General features: G+C 44.5%; 1 long non-coding RNA gene across 1 annotated transcript; it reads left to right on the forward strand.

Moving 5' to 3' along the window:
* The first annotated feature begins 197 nt into the window (after window positions 1-197).
* LOC115070910 lies at window positions 198-11865 on the forward strand. Its single transcript, XR_003850009.1, has 5 exons — window positions 198-271; window positions 2126-2208; window positions 5239-5844; window positions 6926-7035; window positions 11727-11865. It is a non-coding gene; the product is annotated as an uncharacterized LOC115070910 (long non-coding RNA).
* The last annotated feature ends 3615 nt before the right edge of the window (window positions 11866-15480 follow it).

Genomic DNA, 15480 nt, shown 5'->3' on the forward strand with positions numbered 1-15480 from the left:
GACAGGGATGGGAGGGTTAGACAGAATGTTTCCTGAATGCCCAGGACGTAAGGGTTTGAGCAAGTCTAGATCGTCTTCTTTCCTACTTGCTAAAATGGAGCACAGACGTCATCCATCCTTAATCACCTTCCAGCTCCCAGACAAGTGAAAATGGACGTCGCTTAGAGGAGGTTCCTGGCCCTGCCTTGCCACCACAGCTCCTTTTGGCTTTTGTTTTTGTTTCTAAAGACACCTTGGGAAACTTGGTCTCATACAGGATTGACAATGCATTGTAAGTCAACTGCCTGGGCTTACTGTTTCCTGTTGATCTATTTATTTGTTGTTGTGTGTGTATGTGTGTTATGAGTGTGTGTGTTTACATGTGTGTGCAGGTACCCATGCCCATGGAGGCCAGGGGTCAATGTCTTGTGTGTCTCTATAGCTTTCCACTTCTTTTTTGAGACAGGGTCTCTTGCTAAAGGAAAGGAATTTCTTTTTTGTTTGTTTTTGTTTTCTGAGACAAGACCTCATAAGTCCAGGCTGGTCTGGAACTCCTAACCTTTCTGCTTCTACCCCCCAAGTGCTGGGATTACAGGGTGCATGCCACCATGCTCAGTTTGGAGGAATTTTATTTCTTATATATTTGGATAAGTCAGATTGAAACTCAGGAGCATCAGCTGGGGACAGAAAGATATGACTGGGCAGCCACTGAGAGCCACGCACAGCTCTACTGGTGATGGCTGTAAGGCTTTGGTGGCCTGGGATAGTCCTGCCCTAAAGAAGACAAGATGTGGCTAGACCTGGAGTCAAGTTAGGAGTTGAGTTGAGCTGTGTGACCTTTTCAGTGGATGTAATGGCCACACCTTGGAAAATTGGGATTCTGTGTAGCCTAACTGCCTACAATGCACTCCATTTATCAAAATAAGAATACTTAGTAAAGCTGGGCATGGTGGTGCATGCCTTTAATCCCAGCAGTCAGGAGGCAGAGAGGCAGATCTCTGTGCGATCATGCGATCAAGGCCAGCCTGGTCTACATAATGAGTTCCAGGCCAGCTGAGGCTACAGGGAGACCCTGTTTCAAAAAAAATAATAATAATAAATACTGTATAAGATATAAAGTACTTGAACAGGAAAGATAGTTCAGTGTTTAAAGAGTGTACTGCTCTTGCAGAAGACTTGAGCTTGGTTCCTAGCCCCCGTGTTGGGCAGCTTATAACTGCCTGTAACTCCAGCTTCAGAGAATCTGACACTGTCTTCTGGCCTCTGCAGGCACTGCACTTATGTATACGCACACACGCACACACGCACGCATACACGCACACACAGAGAACTAAAAATAAAAAAATTATTTTTGTCTTTTTGAAGCAGGGTCTCCCTGTAGCCCCAGCTTTCCTGGAACTCACTATGTAGACCAGGCTGGCCTTGAACTCACAGAGATCTGCCTGCCTCTGCCTGCCAAGTGCTGGGACTACAGGCATGCGCCACCACACCTGGCTAAAAATAAAATATTTTTAATTGAAGATATAAGACTAAATGCATATAGATGTTATTAATGCAGAATGTAATCATAAACATAAGGTCTTGAATTAAGTATGGGAAATCAACACATGTATGTGATCATTTAGATACTAAAATGCAAAGATGAAAGGGAGTGGCACGGACTCTGTAGAGAGCCCCCAGCCTCTGTTCTAAGTACATGACAGCCCAGTGCTCCCAAGGGGCTTGGGTTCCTCCAAGTGTCAGAGGCATCCATTAAAATTCAGGTAAAGCAACCCTAGTAAATGCTGAAATTGTCAAGTGGGAGCTCAGAGGAGGGAGCTGCTAGTATGCTCCCCTCTGATGAGGGAGGGATGGAGACACAAGGACATTGGTACCGGAACCTGGTGTAGGACTGACAGACTGATGCGGAGGGGAAGGGAAGGCAGGTGGGGCCAATGGCAGAGCTGAGGGAAGAAGGGAAGAGTGGGGAAGGGAGGGGACAGCGAGGGGTGTGTGGTGTCCTGGAGAAAGATAGTGGTGAGTGTGGGTCAGTGTGAACAGGTGACCTTGGTGACCTTGGAAGACTTTACACTCTGTACTGAGAAATATAGATTGCCCCCTGCAGTAACACGGTGTCAGATTCTGCAACATTTCTTTTTCTTAGAAGGAAAGTGACGTGCTTGGACTTGTTGGTTTAGAAGCCGGACTGGAGATGAAGAGGCTGACTGGGAAGTAGTTGAGATGATTCAGGTAACAGTGATCAGGGTGGTTTCCCACCTGTGAGTCATAACCCACTAGTGGATCCTGAAATGGTTTTAGAGACTCATAAGCTGCATTTAGAAAAAAATATACTTGAACGGAAAAGGAAATAGCAAATTATCTCATGTAATAAGGTGAACGGTTTCAGAAATCTGCCGTTCGTTTGATGGACTTCTATGTTACCCATAAAATTTGAATTGTACTAAACTCACTTCCGTGATGATCTTCAAAGTGAACAATGTGCAGTTGCTGCAAATGAAACGTGTTCAATGATAGAAATATCATCTACCAGCACAGGCACCATCATCTTGGATAGAGAGCATGACGGGCTGGGGCTGGTGAGGTGGCTACATGGGTGAAAGGCTTGCCACGCAAGCCTGAAAACCTGAATTTGATCCCTGGAACCCAAATAAAACTGGAAGGAGAAAACCAACCCTGCAGATCGTCCTCCGACCTCCACACATGTGTGCGCACAGACATATTCATAATAAGAAATTAGTTTTAGAAGTATGACAGGGTGGGGCTAGAGAGATGGCTCAGTGATTAAGAGCTCTAGCTGCTCTTTCAGAGGACCCAGGTTCAATTCCCAGGACCCACATGGCGGCTAACAACCTCCATAGCTCCAATTCCAAGGGATCCGATGCCCTCTTCTGACTTTTGTGGGCATTGCACGACATGGGTCCACTTACATACATGCATGCAATACACTCAGACACATGAAAAATAACTGCTGGGCGTGGTGGCGCATGCCTTAAATCCCAGCACTCGGGAGGCAGAGGCAGGTGGATCTCTGTGAGTTCAAGGCCGCCCTGGTTTACATAGTGAGTTCCAGGACAGCTGGGGCTATAAGGAGACCCTGTCTCAAAAAAGACAAAACAAAACAAAAGCTAAAATATAAAAAAGTATGACAGGATTGAAAGCTTTATGTATAATGCAGGGGTTATTACCTGGAAAATTAGAGAAAAAGTGTTTATTAAAAAAAAAAGAAACAGGAAACTAAGGATGACTCACTGAGGATATGGTTCAGTTCACTTCCTCCAATTTTTAAAAATTTATTTATCTTAAACTTTTTAATTACATTTATTTATTTGTATTCTGTGGGGAGGGGGCATGTGAAGGTCAGAAGCAACTAACTGGCAGGGTCCCCCCTCCAGCGTTGTACATCCAGGAAATCAAACTTGGTCATCAGGCCTGGCAGGAGATGCCACCAATATCTCTTGACAGAAAGTACAGACATATGTACAATTGGAGAAGCATGTTTAGGATTCATGAGTCATGACAGGTGGACAAAGGAAACTCATCCACGGGGTTTGAGAATAAATAATGGTCATGACCACGCAGTCCTAGACAGTCACAAGACGAGTCCTAGACAGTCGCAGGGCCCAAAGGAAGCCCCACTTGATGTACAGAGAGACTTTCAAGAAGAAACAGCCTTGAACTGAGCTTTGAAGGAGAGTTAGAGTGAGCCAAAAGTAGGTAAAAAGGAACAAGTATGAGAGCGATCTGAGAAGAGGGACCAGCCAGCTGGATGCTTGTGAGAGTGTGGTGTGTGTGTGCACCGTGGGTGAACTGTTACACGGAGAAGCCAGAGGAGGGTGTAAACTCTTTTCCCATCATGCAAAGGAGTACAAGTCCTATGTAAGATGAAAGTCACCCAAGGAGTTCGTGAGTCAGTGGCAAGGTCACAGAAAGTGACCCAAGTTCTCTCTTTGAGGAGAACTGGATTAACAGGCAGAAAAACAGAAGTGAGAGTCTTAATCTGAGAAGAGTTGCTGCGTTTCACTAAGGCAGAGTAAAAGGCATGAAGAGCTAAAAATATTCAATTAGTTATCATCTGAGACCTCCCTGGTCAGCATCTTGTCAGGTGAATAGACTCAAGGGGAAAGTTTAGAAAATTTAATTGTGGGGAATCATATATATGTTGCAATACCATACATGTATAGTATATATAATCTGAAAAGGTAAATATGGTGACCCCGGAATAAACTCCTCTGCCTCTTCCCGTGCCCTGATGTAACTGCTGCTGGGTGGTGATACTGGGAAGTATGGCCTTTTCCAGGAAATAAAGAAGGAAGGAAAGAAAATAGGTCACCAGGTCAAAAATAAATAAGTAGTAAATAAATGAATAATAAATAGATGGAAGGGAGGGAAAGGGGAAGGATGTAGGCATTTTGTCCTTGGAATCTTGCTTGTATTGGGGACGCATAGGAGAAAACACACATTCTGAATGACTGTTCAAAACCTCCCTTATTGGAGTATTGTTGGGTATATACCTAAGTTTGTAGGTGGGAATTATTTTTAGAGAACAATCTTAGTAAACGTTTAGATCTGTTTTTTCTTCTACATTATTTTATTATTGTGTTTTTTATTATTTATTTATTTATTTATTCATTTATTTATTTATTTTTGGTCTTTGAGACAGGGTCTCCCTGTAGCCCCAGCTGTCCTGGAACTCACTACATAGACCAGGCTGGCCTCGAACTCACAGAGATCCGCCTGCCTCTGCCTCCCGAGTGCTGGGGGTAAAGGCGTGCACCAGCACTATTATTGTATTTTTTAAATGATTTTTTTCAAGTTAGCGCGCCAAATAATGGGCTTCATTACAGCATTTTCATGCATATATGTTATTGCATGTTGTCTTATATGTTCCCCTCCCCCACTACCCTCCTCACTTCATCCCCCCTCCTCCTGAAAGCAGTCTTCTGGCTGTCTTCCCTTCTGTTTCATGTCATCTATTCTCTCTCTCTCTCTCTCTCTCTCTCTCTCTCTCTCTCTCTCTCCGCCCCCCCAGGTCTTGTTTACAGTGTCCTGGTTTTCAGTCTTTTAAACAGGAGACATCCATGCAGAGTTCTTACTGAGTGCCCCACGCTGGACGGTTGACACGTACAGTCAGTCAGCTACATGCACTCTGAATCCTCACAGGCTCCTGGGGTCGGGCCTGGCATCGAGCCCTTTTCAAGCTAGGAAACTGGTACTCAGAGAGGACTATGCCTGTGATGTTTACTGTTAATTGTTTGACAGAATCCAGAATCACCTGGGAGATGAGCCCATGGGTGCACCTGTGCGGGATTAGCGTGACTGCGGCAACTGATGCTGAAAGACTGCTCTTGACTGTGAGCAAGACCATTCCCTGGGCAGGGAATCCTGAACTGAATGAAATGGAGGGCGTTAGGGGCGCACTAGAGAGCATCTTTCTCCGGGTTCCTGATGGCGGATGTGATGTGATGTGATCAGCTTCTTCAGCCCCTGTTGCCTTGACTCCCGCCTCAGTGGATTGTACTCCTGAGCTGTGGGCTGAAATAAACCCTTTCCCTCTACGTTGCGCACTGTCAGGATATTTTTAAAACACAGTAACAGGAAAAGAAACAAGGACATCTCTCTTCTGTCTTCCTGCTTGAGCCTTACAAGTCATTTAAATGTCAACTGCTATGCAAACAATGGGGTGTCTGACTAGGAGCCCTGAGCTCCTGGATTCCACCACATCCCCAGAGTGGTGCTCCTGGGAGAGGAGGTCTCCTTAGCAGGTGGAACCTGGTGGAGGATTTAGGTCACTGTGCCCTTGAAGAGGATTGTGCGGCCTCTGCCCTTTTCTTTCTCTACCTCTGGCTCTGCTCCCTGGCTCATGAGGTAAGCCTTTAATCTGCCATGGGCACCTACCATGATGTGCTACCCAGAGTGAACAGGGAACTCTGTGATGGACTGGAGCCTCAAAAACTATGAGGCAAAATAAATCTCTTTATAAGTTGTTGCAGTGGGAAGCCGATTAACAGTGTTGCCATTTGCTGCTCACACTACATTGTAGTCCTCACTATGTTGTTTCCCAGTCCACAAAATGGGAATGTGTAGTGTAACTATTGGGGACAGGAGACAGAAATGTAAGTGAACGTAGCTCATTCCAGAGAAGAGGAGGAAAGGGGGAAGAGGGAAGAGGAAAAGGAGGACGAGGAGGAGGAAGGAGAGGAGGAGGAAGGGGAGGAGGAGGAAGGGGAAGAGGAGGAGGAAGGAGAGGAGGAGGAGGAAGGGAAGAGGAGGAGGAGGAAGGGGAGGAGGAGGAAGGGGAGGAGGGGGAGGAGGTGGAAGGGGAGGAGGAAGGGGGGAGGAGGAGGAGGGGGAGGAGGAGGAACAGCAACAAGCTTTGCTCCCTTGAACTAAACTAAAAGGTTGGTCTGTCTTTTCTCATGGTAAATGTGGCTTGAATTGCTTTGGGATGGTCTTTGGTTACCATCTCTGGTCTGTGGTCTACACTGGCCTTATTCCCTTGGTGGATCTTTCCTGGAGGTGGGAAAGTTAACCTTTGTCCATTCCAGGTTTTAAGACTTCACTACCTGCTAGTTCCAAAAAGAAAGGTATCCTCGGCTTCCACAACCCCATGCTAACCTCCGTGGACCTCTTCTGTGTCCAAGACTCAGCTTAGAGCATCGCCACCCTGAGCCAACTGCTGTGCTCAGAGAATGATGTTTTCAGATAGTCCTGAGCAGGCAGAACAGTCTGACAGTCTTCTAAGAATCCAGGGTTGGGAGGGAAGTAGTTACTCAGAGCAAGACCCAAAGGATGGTAAATAAAATAAATATAAAATTTAAAAGCACAGGAAGCATACACAAGTCTCATTTATGTTATTCAGCTAGAATCTAGGAAGCATTTCGAGATGGCTAGAGTCTGTTCCATTCTTCATTTGGACTAAGAAGACATTTCCTTTTTATTTTTCCAGTTTTACTTGGAGTTCTGAAACTCCTCAAGAGGCAAATTAAAGCATCCCCTTGAGGGATCTCAGACGTGATTAAAGGTGTAACCACCCACAGTGTCTGCTTTCTGCTACCCGTGAGTATCAGAGTGGCTCCTGGCCTGATGTGTGATCTGCTGGCATCAGTTGCATGTTTTTTTTTGTCTTGTCTTGTCTTTAATTTTTTCAATTTTTTCGAGGGGTAAATAGTTAAATATCCTCATTTAATTACCAAAATATTTAGATTTTCAGGAGTGTGTGGTGTTTGCAAACAGCCTTCCGATGTTTTGCCACCATTAAGCCAATCCTAGTCTGGATGTTTGAGTCAGCTTGATGAGCAAGCTGCTGCTTCGGAATGTGGATACTAGCATGGGCAGGTGAGGTGTGTCAGCAGGTGAAGGTGTTTGCATCGAGCCTGGCAACCTGGGTTTGATCTGTGGGATCCACATGATGGAAGGAGTAAACTGATTTAGGCACGTTGTCCTCTGACCTTCTCATGTGTGCTGTGGGAGCATATGGAGAGAGAGAGAGAGAGAGAGAGAGAGAGAGAGAGAGAGAGAGAGAGAGAGAGAGAGGCAGGCCTCACAGAAGGTGGGCAGGGACTCAATCAGCAGCCAACAGTTTGGGTGTTTCCTATTTGTTCAGTGTTGTGTGGCTTTTCCATAAACACTGTTGCTCCTGTAATTTAACTCCTACACTACACATGAAGAGTCCGCTATAGTTATTCCTCATACTCACTGGAGGCCCACGTGAATGAGATTCTACCTCTGTAAATGCCTGCCATGGTGTGTGTGTGTGTGTGTGTGTGTGTGTGTGTGTGTGTGTGTGTGTGTGTGATCTAGAGCGGTAGCTCAGTGGTTAAGAGCTCTTGCTTCTCTTACAGAGAACTCAGGTTCTGCTCCCAGCACCCACATGGTGACATCTGTAACTCCAGTTCCAGGGAATCTGACACCACCTCTGGCCTCTGGGGAAACTCCATGCATGTAGTATATATATACAATGCAGGCAAACACATACAACTTAAAAAATGCCTGCAGGGCTAGAGACACAGCTCAGTAGTTAAGAGCACTGGCTGCTTCTGCAGAGGACCAGGGTTCCACTCCCAGCACCCATATGGCAGCTAACAACTGTCCATAACTTCAGGGGATCTGATGTCTTCTTCTAACCTCTGTGGGCATTGCATGACGTGGGCACACTTACACACATGCAGGCCATACACTCATACACATAAAATAAAAATAAATAGTTATTTAAATGCCTTCCACTGGTATAGTATACTGCAGATGGGATATTTCTTCCCATAATAAAAAGATTTCAGTACTAACTAGCAATCTGTAGCCCACAGGGATTGAGGGTCAACCAGAGTGAGGTTCACCTGGGGATTTTACACTGTAGAGATTTTCTCAGCTGACCTGGATGGTTTTAGATGCAAAAGGTGGACCCCGTTCTCAGTTAAGCTCTTGTGGAACCTTGTGTTCCTATTTACTTAATCCTATGCTGTTGCTGCCTGGGTGATTAGGGCTTTATGTGTAATTTGTTTTATTTTTATATCCAAGAACACTTAACCATGTTAAGAAGGTTATTCTTAGGACTAGATAAAACCAGTTCCTTTACCATTTTTTCTTTTAGACAAGTTTTAATTATGTAGCCCCAACTGGCCTGAAGCTCTCTATGTAGATCAGGTTAGCCTCAAACTCACAGAGCTCCACCTGCCTTTCCTTCCTCAGTGCTGGGACTAAAGGTGGGGCCACCACACCCAGCCAATTGTCTCTTATCATTAAAATGATTTTTATTATTTTTATATTAAGTCTGAGTGTATTGCCTTGCATGTATGTAAATGCACCCATGTCATGTGTCATGCAATGCCTGGGGAGGTCAGAAGAGTGTCAGATCCCGTGGAACTGGAGTTAAGGACAGTTGTTAGCCACGATGTGGGTGCTGGGACTCGAATCCAGGTCCTCTGCAAGAAGAGTCAGTTCTCTTAACTGCTGAGCCATCTCCCCAGCCTCCCTTCTCATTTTTATTTTTTATGAACTGTGTTCTAGTCCTTTTCTCGTTGTGCAATGTTCTCTGCCTCTCCTAGTTTCTCAACAGTCTTTGAAAAATATGGACCCTCAAGCTGTATGTATTTGTGGCCTCAAACTTGGTCAGCCCTGTGTGTATGAGGAACGCTCTTTCGCACTTTCGGTGTGTCGCATTTCAGCATATATGTGGTGAAGTCACATCTGCTCTCTTTAAATAGCAGTTCCACACTACTGAAACAAAGGTCCTGGTAACAGGAAAATAACTAATTCAGTCGCCTTAATTGATGTGGGAAGACCTAGCCGGAAAGGGGGCTGGCACTGTTCTGTGACTTGGGACTCTGGACTTTTTTTTTATGTATATTAGTGTATTGCCTGCATGTGTGTAAGTGCACCCATGTTGTGCAATGCCTGTGGAGGTCAGAAGAAGATGTCGGATCCCCTGGAACTGGAGTTACAAACAGTTTTCTGCCATGTGGGTGCTGGGAATCAAACTGGGGTCCTCTGCAAGAGCAGCCACTGCTCTTAACTGCTGAGCCATCTCTCCAGTCCTGGGACCCTGGAGTTTTTAAGAGCAGAGGTGAGCACTAAGCACGCACGTGTGCATTCTGTCTCTGCTCTTGACTCTAGATGTGACATGGCTAGCTGCTTCCTGCCACCTTCCTGTAATAACGGGCTGCACTGTGGAACTGGGAGCCAAATAAAAGCTCTCTCCACCAGCTTGATTTTTGTCAGGGTGTTTGATGACAGCAACAGAAATGAAACCAGGACAGACAGGATTAAACATTATAATAGTGTGCAGCTATGATGCGCGTCAGGCCGTCCTGTCTCATGTAGCCTGGAAGCAACAGCTACATGCACTGCAGTGCAGTGGAGACCACAGATTGGTAGACACATGTCACATGCAGTAGCCCATGCTGTCATGAGATGTAGAGAGAAACACAAGCAGGTAGACTTTCCACAGAAAAAGTTCTGGGTTCCGATCTCTCCTGTTTTATGTGTCAGATTATAACAGTGATGTGTGTGTGTGTGTGTGTGTGTGTGTGTGTGTGTGTGTTTCTACCAGGGGCAGCCATGGGGCCTGAATGGATGACCACTGAACTGAAATAACCCCGGGGGGGGGGTCCAGGGCTCCATGCACCTGACTGCGAATCGTATCAGCAGCTCTGCTTTTATTCGAATACTCTTTAGAAAGACCGCTGCCTAGTGAGTTCAGGGCCAGCTTGAGCTACATGAGATACTTTTACCAACTGAGCTATACTCCCCATCCTACTATATATGTAATGCTTTATATGTGTGTCAGTTCTGTGTGTGTGTGTGTGTGTGTGTAGAAAAAAATTCTTTGCAAAAGCACACAAGAGTTGTGGTGTCACAGGGAAAGCAAAGTATAACTCTGAAGTCACCCCAAGAGTGTACCCAGGAGCAGTGGGGTTTTGATATAGAATCCTTTGAAGATATAAAGCAAAAACTGGGCAATCATTAAACCTCTGATAGTATAGACTCTGCTTCATTTGATGGTACAGAGGATTTGTAGTAACATGTAGTTACCCTAACAGCATACTTCTTGATCTAAATAGTAGATTTATTTCATCTGATATTTATTTATTATTTAAATCTAATGTTGATGATACTCATATATTTAATTTTATCTTATGTTTCTAAGTGTAATTTACATTGAAGTTCACCCCTGGCCTCTTTTTATTTTTAGTTCTATGTGTTCATTTCTTTTTAGATGAAGGGTTTTGAAAAAATGCTTTTTTGAGTTTTGAGACAAGGTAGCTTGAGGATGACCTTGAACTCCTGATCCTCCTGCCTCTACCACCAGAGTGCAGGGCTTACAGGCAAACACCAGCCACCACACCCAGTTGGTGTTGGGAATTGAACCCAGGGCTTTGCATTGCCAGGCACCTGCTCTACCAGCTGAGCTGTGTCCCCAGTGACGTTTGCCTTCTTTCAGTGCCCAGTTCAAATGTTTTTTTTTTTTGTTTTTGTTTTTGAGACTGCATCTCTCTATAGCCCCAGCTAGCTTGGAACTCGCTATATAGACTAGGCTGGCCTCCATCTCGCAGAGATCTGCCTGCCTCTGCCTCCCAAGTGCTGGGATTAAAGGCCTGCACTATCATGCCCAGCAGGAGTTCATTGAGTTTTGACCCAAGCACAGTTATATAATGATAACCACACTCCAGACTCAGACTGTCAGGGTTGGGAATGTAGCTCAGTATTGGAGCACTTGCTTAGAGTCCACAAGTCCCTGGTTTTGATCAAGAGACAAAAAGATCTTAAGAATTTCACCTTTTGGGTCTGGAGAGATGGCTCAGCAATTAAGAGCACTGACTGTTCTTGCAAAGGACCCAGGTTCAATTCCCAGCACCCACATGGTGGCTAACAACCGTCTATAACTGCCAATTCCAGGGGATCCAATGCCCTCTTCTGATCTCCACAGGCATTGCATGACATGGATGCACTTACACACATGCAAGCAATACACTCATTCACATAAAAATTAAAAAAGACTTTTATTACAATGTCAATCTGGGCTATTTTATAACAAAAGGTTTGATTTATTAACTTATAAACATAGAACTCTAGTTAACATGCTACGATTATCTCAGCCTTTTACTTAAGTACTAACCTTTCTCTCTTCAAAACATTTATATTATAGGCAGTCAACAAAATCTACTTAAAAGATTTTTTTGTTAGATTGCCAAAAGTGAAAAAAATAACTTGAACTAAACAAAAACACAAACATGAGCTTGTGTGTTTGACAGGGAGGGACTGATGTGAGACCACACAGACCCTTGCGCATCCATGATCACTGCTGCACCACCACAACAGCCAGGAAATGGAGCCGCCTAGATGCCCGTCGGCAGGAAGAAAATGTGGTCCATATACATAATGGAATTTTATGCAGAGGTAAAGAAACATGAAATCGTGTCCTTTGCAGGAAAAATGGACAGAACTGGAAATCATTATGTTAAGTGAAATAAACCAGACTTAGACTAATACTGAATGTTTTCTCTCAGATGTGGAAACTACATTTAGCTCGTGTGTATGTGTGTGTGTGTGTGTGTGTGTGTGTGTGTGTGTGTGTGTTCATGAAACTAGAGAGGGGACTGTGGGTGGGAGGAAGAGATCTTGAGGGGAAATGACGTCATGGAGTACCTGTGATAAGAAGGGCAGAAAGGGGGACTAACTGGTGGAGGTGGGGGAACCAGCTGGAGGGGGAGGAGGAAGAGGGGATGAGGGTAAATGAGGGCAGAGTACAATGACAGGGACACATGAGGACTCCAAGAGAAACATGCATCACTTTATGTGCTAACCTAAAAAGTTAATACAGAGAATAAATGACCAGTGCATTTTGGGGGACTCTATGGGGGGAACTGTGATCTTTGGAAATAACTAAAATGTGAAAATGCCTGCTTTGCTGTGGTCTCCATAAAGTCTGTGAAAAATGCTCATTTGCCAGTCGGGAGTCTCCACGTGAGTCGCAGAGCCGCTGTTCTGCTCGCTGCAGTCTTCCAGTAGCCGTGAAAGCTTAGTTCTAACAGCAAGTTCAAAGTCTATCAAGTTTATTATCTGAGCGCAGGGACAAACAGGCCTGTCACTGTAGTTCTTATTGGAGAGTTTTAGAAGTGTACTGTCACAGTGTCTTAAAGTTGGATTTCAACTTTCGCTTTGCTAAACAGTGAGACAAAATATTTGATTCTAAACCAAATCATTCATTGGGCGACTTTCTTCTTGTGACCAGCCTTCCAGCAAAACGTTTTCATGATCAATTGCTGCTTTCCAAAGTAGCTTTATTGAGATACAGTTCATCATACAATTCAGTGGTTCGTCATATATTTACAGAGTTGGATAGCCATCCTCATAATCTGAATTCAGAGCTTTTTACCATCCCCTCACCCCAAAGAAAATTTGGCTGCATTTACAGACACTTCCCCTCCCTCCCCAGCCCCACACAACCTCTAATCTACTTTCTAAATGACAATGATTTTGAACTTGGTAGGACATTTTACTTTAATCCTGGTAACTAAAAGCAGACTGTGTTCATTCGTATTTACTCTGGTTAAACTCTGTCATTTTTGACATTAACTCTAGACAATTCGTTGTTCCACTTCCTAGAGTGCCTAGGCTAACAACTTTTTCTAAAAATAGTTATTTTGAAAAAAACTAGGTCTTCCCCTTTCTTCCTCTGTTTGGATATCTGACTTTGACTCCTTTGAACATGTAGCTGAGGGACATTGGTGGTCAGGAAAACAAATATTAGCCTGAGTTGTTCCAAAAGCCCCTTCCTTTAGCAATTAACAGGGAGTTTACAGAACTAAAAATATTTCAGCAGCATGAATTTTCTCAACAAATGACTTAGTGAAAGTAAACAACCAAAGCTCTAAAATATACAACAGCAGCACTTTTGTTCAATGTGATTTTTAAGCGTTAGGTCTGTTTAGCTTTTAAAAGAAAACCCATCAGATGGGTGGAGAGATGTAGCTTCACAGCTAGTTAGTATTCTTTGGGAAAGAAAATGAGCTATTTTCTTGCCTGGATTTTTTTCATTTATTTACGTGTGTGTGTGTGTGTGTGTGTGTGTGTGTGTGTGTGTGTGTGCGCGCGTGTGTGCGCATGGGTACCATGGTATGTCTTTGAAGATGAAGGTTTTTAAAGTCAGTTCTGTTCTTCCATCACGTGGGTTCAGGGACTGAACTCACATCCTCAGCCTGAGAAAATCCGTGCTTGGAATAAATGGGATAGACTTTGACACCCTAAGATGACTTAGTATTTCAGAAGAATAAATTTCTAAACTTTTTTTGAATGTATTTTTAAGATGTTTTATATATTGTTATTGTGTGTGTACGCATTGTGAATGATGGGGGCACATGTCAAAGTGCACATGTGGGGGTCAGAGGACAACTTTGTGGAGTTGGTTCTCTCCTTCCATCTTTACGTGGGTTCTGGAGGTCCAACTCGGGTGGCCAGGCTTTTGAGAGACCTGTATCCACTGAGCCATGTCACCAGTTCAAATTGCTAAGCTTTTTAGTAGCTAAATTTATTTTTCATGTTAGCTTATATATTAGCTACTGATAGCTGTGTAACAAATAATGCCAAGTTTAGTGGCTTAAAACGTTTGTTTCTCACAGTCGAGCCAGGACTTAGGAAGTGTTTGGCTGGGCAATTTAGATCCTGCTTTCTCAAGAGGCTCACTCAAACTAGCTTGAGTTTGACATCGGGGTTCACCAAGGAGAAAGGAGACCCCCCCACACACATGGTTGGCTAATCAGTGGCAGCTTGTGGCAGACAGTTTCTCTCCACAGGTGACTCTAGCATAGTGTCTAGCTTTCCCAAGAGTGAATGACCTAAAAGGACGATGAGCCGTGGTAAAAACTCCATACTTCAGAACTGCTTCAGCTTAAGGGCCAGGGATATAGCTCAGTGGTAGTGTTTGCCTGGGCTGCCCCAGGATCTAGGGGGAAGCCCCAGCACCCCACCCCAGATACACACCACAAACTCACAGAAATACACATACACAGACACACATATACCACACACAGACACATAAGCACACGTACGCATACATACACACAGACACCCATAGATACCCACATGCCACACACACACACACACATACACACACACATACACATGCAGACACATACACATCACACACACAGGCACACATATACATGGGCACATACATAAACACACATGTACCACACACACATGCACCACACACGCCGCACACACACCACACACACATACCACGCACAGAGACATACAGACACACACCACATCACATATACACACAGACACACTCACATCACACATACATGTACAGATCACACCACACATACCACACACATCACATACACACAGACACACTCATCACACCCACACCCACATCAGATAAACATACGCATATACAGACCCCCCCCACTCTTACGTCCCTGGTCCCTCAGCAGCTCTGGTTCAGTGTGAGAACAAAGTGCACAGGGTCATGCTCAGTGGATACTGTGGACTTGAGGATCGCTGGCTCCCACAGCTTATACCATAAGGACTTACAGATGCTTCATAAACATGACCAAAATATAAAGGCATTGCCTGTTTTCAAACATAAAACTCCTCTCAGAAGTATATTGTTAAAATATAAACATCCCTAGTTTACGGCAAGAACCTGATGAAAGCACGTATCCATTAAATTCCGAGACAATGACTCGTGTGGTTGAGAACATTAGGAACGTGGCGGAGTCATGCCAGCATTTTATCTGAAGAGCATCTTGGTGCGATCCCCCAGAATGAAGTTCTGGCAAAAGTTAGGCATGGAACTGAACCCAGTCCCCAGGGCTGTGCCTGGCCCTCCACCTTTCTTTGGGAGTCGTGGTCCTAAAGTAACTTCTTGCTAGAAAAGAGAAGCCTAATTTCTAGATGTGGTTTTCTTTTCTTCCTTCCTTCTTTCTTTTCCCTTCTTTCCTTCTCCTCCCTCCCTCCCTCCTTCCCTCCCTCCCTCCCATCCTCTCCCTCCCCCTCCCC

The sequence above is a fragment of the Nannospalax galili genome, unplaced genomic scaffold (genome assembly GCF_000622305.1).
Source record: "Nannospalax galili isolate Female #2095 unplaced genomic scaffold, S.galili_v1.0 scaffold917, whole genome shotgun sequence".
NCBI classification, from domain to species: Eukaryota; Metazoa; Chordata; class Mammalia; order Rodentia; family Spalacidae; genus Nannospalax; species Nannospalax galili.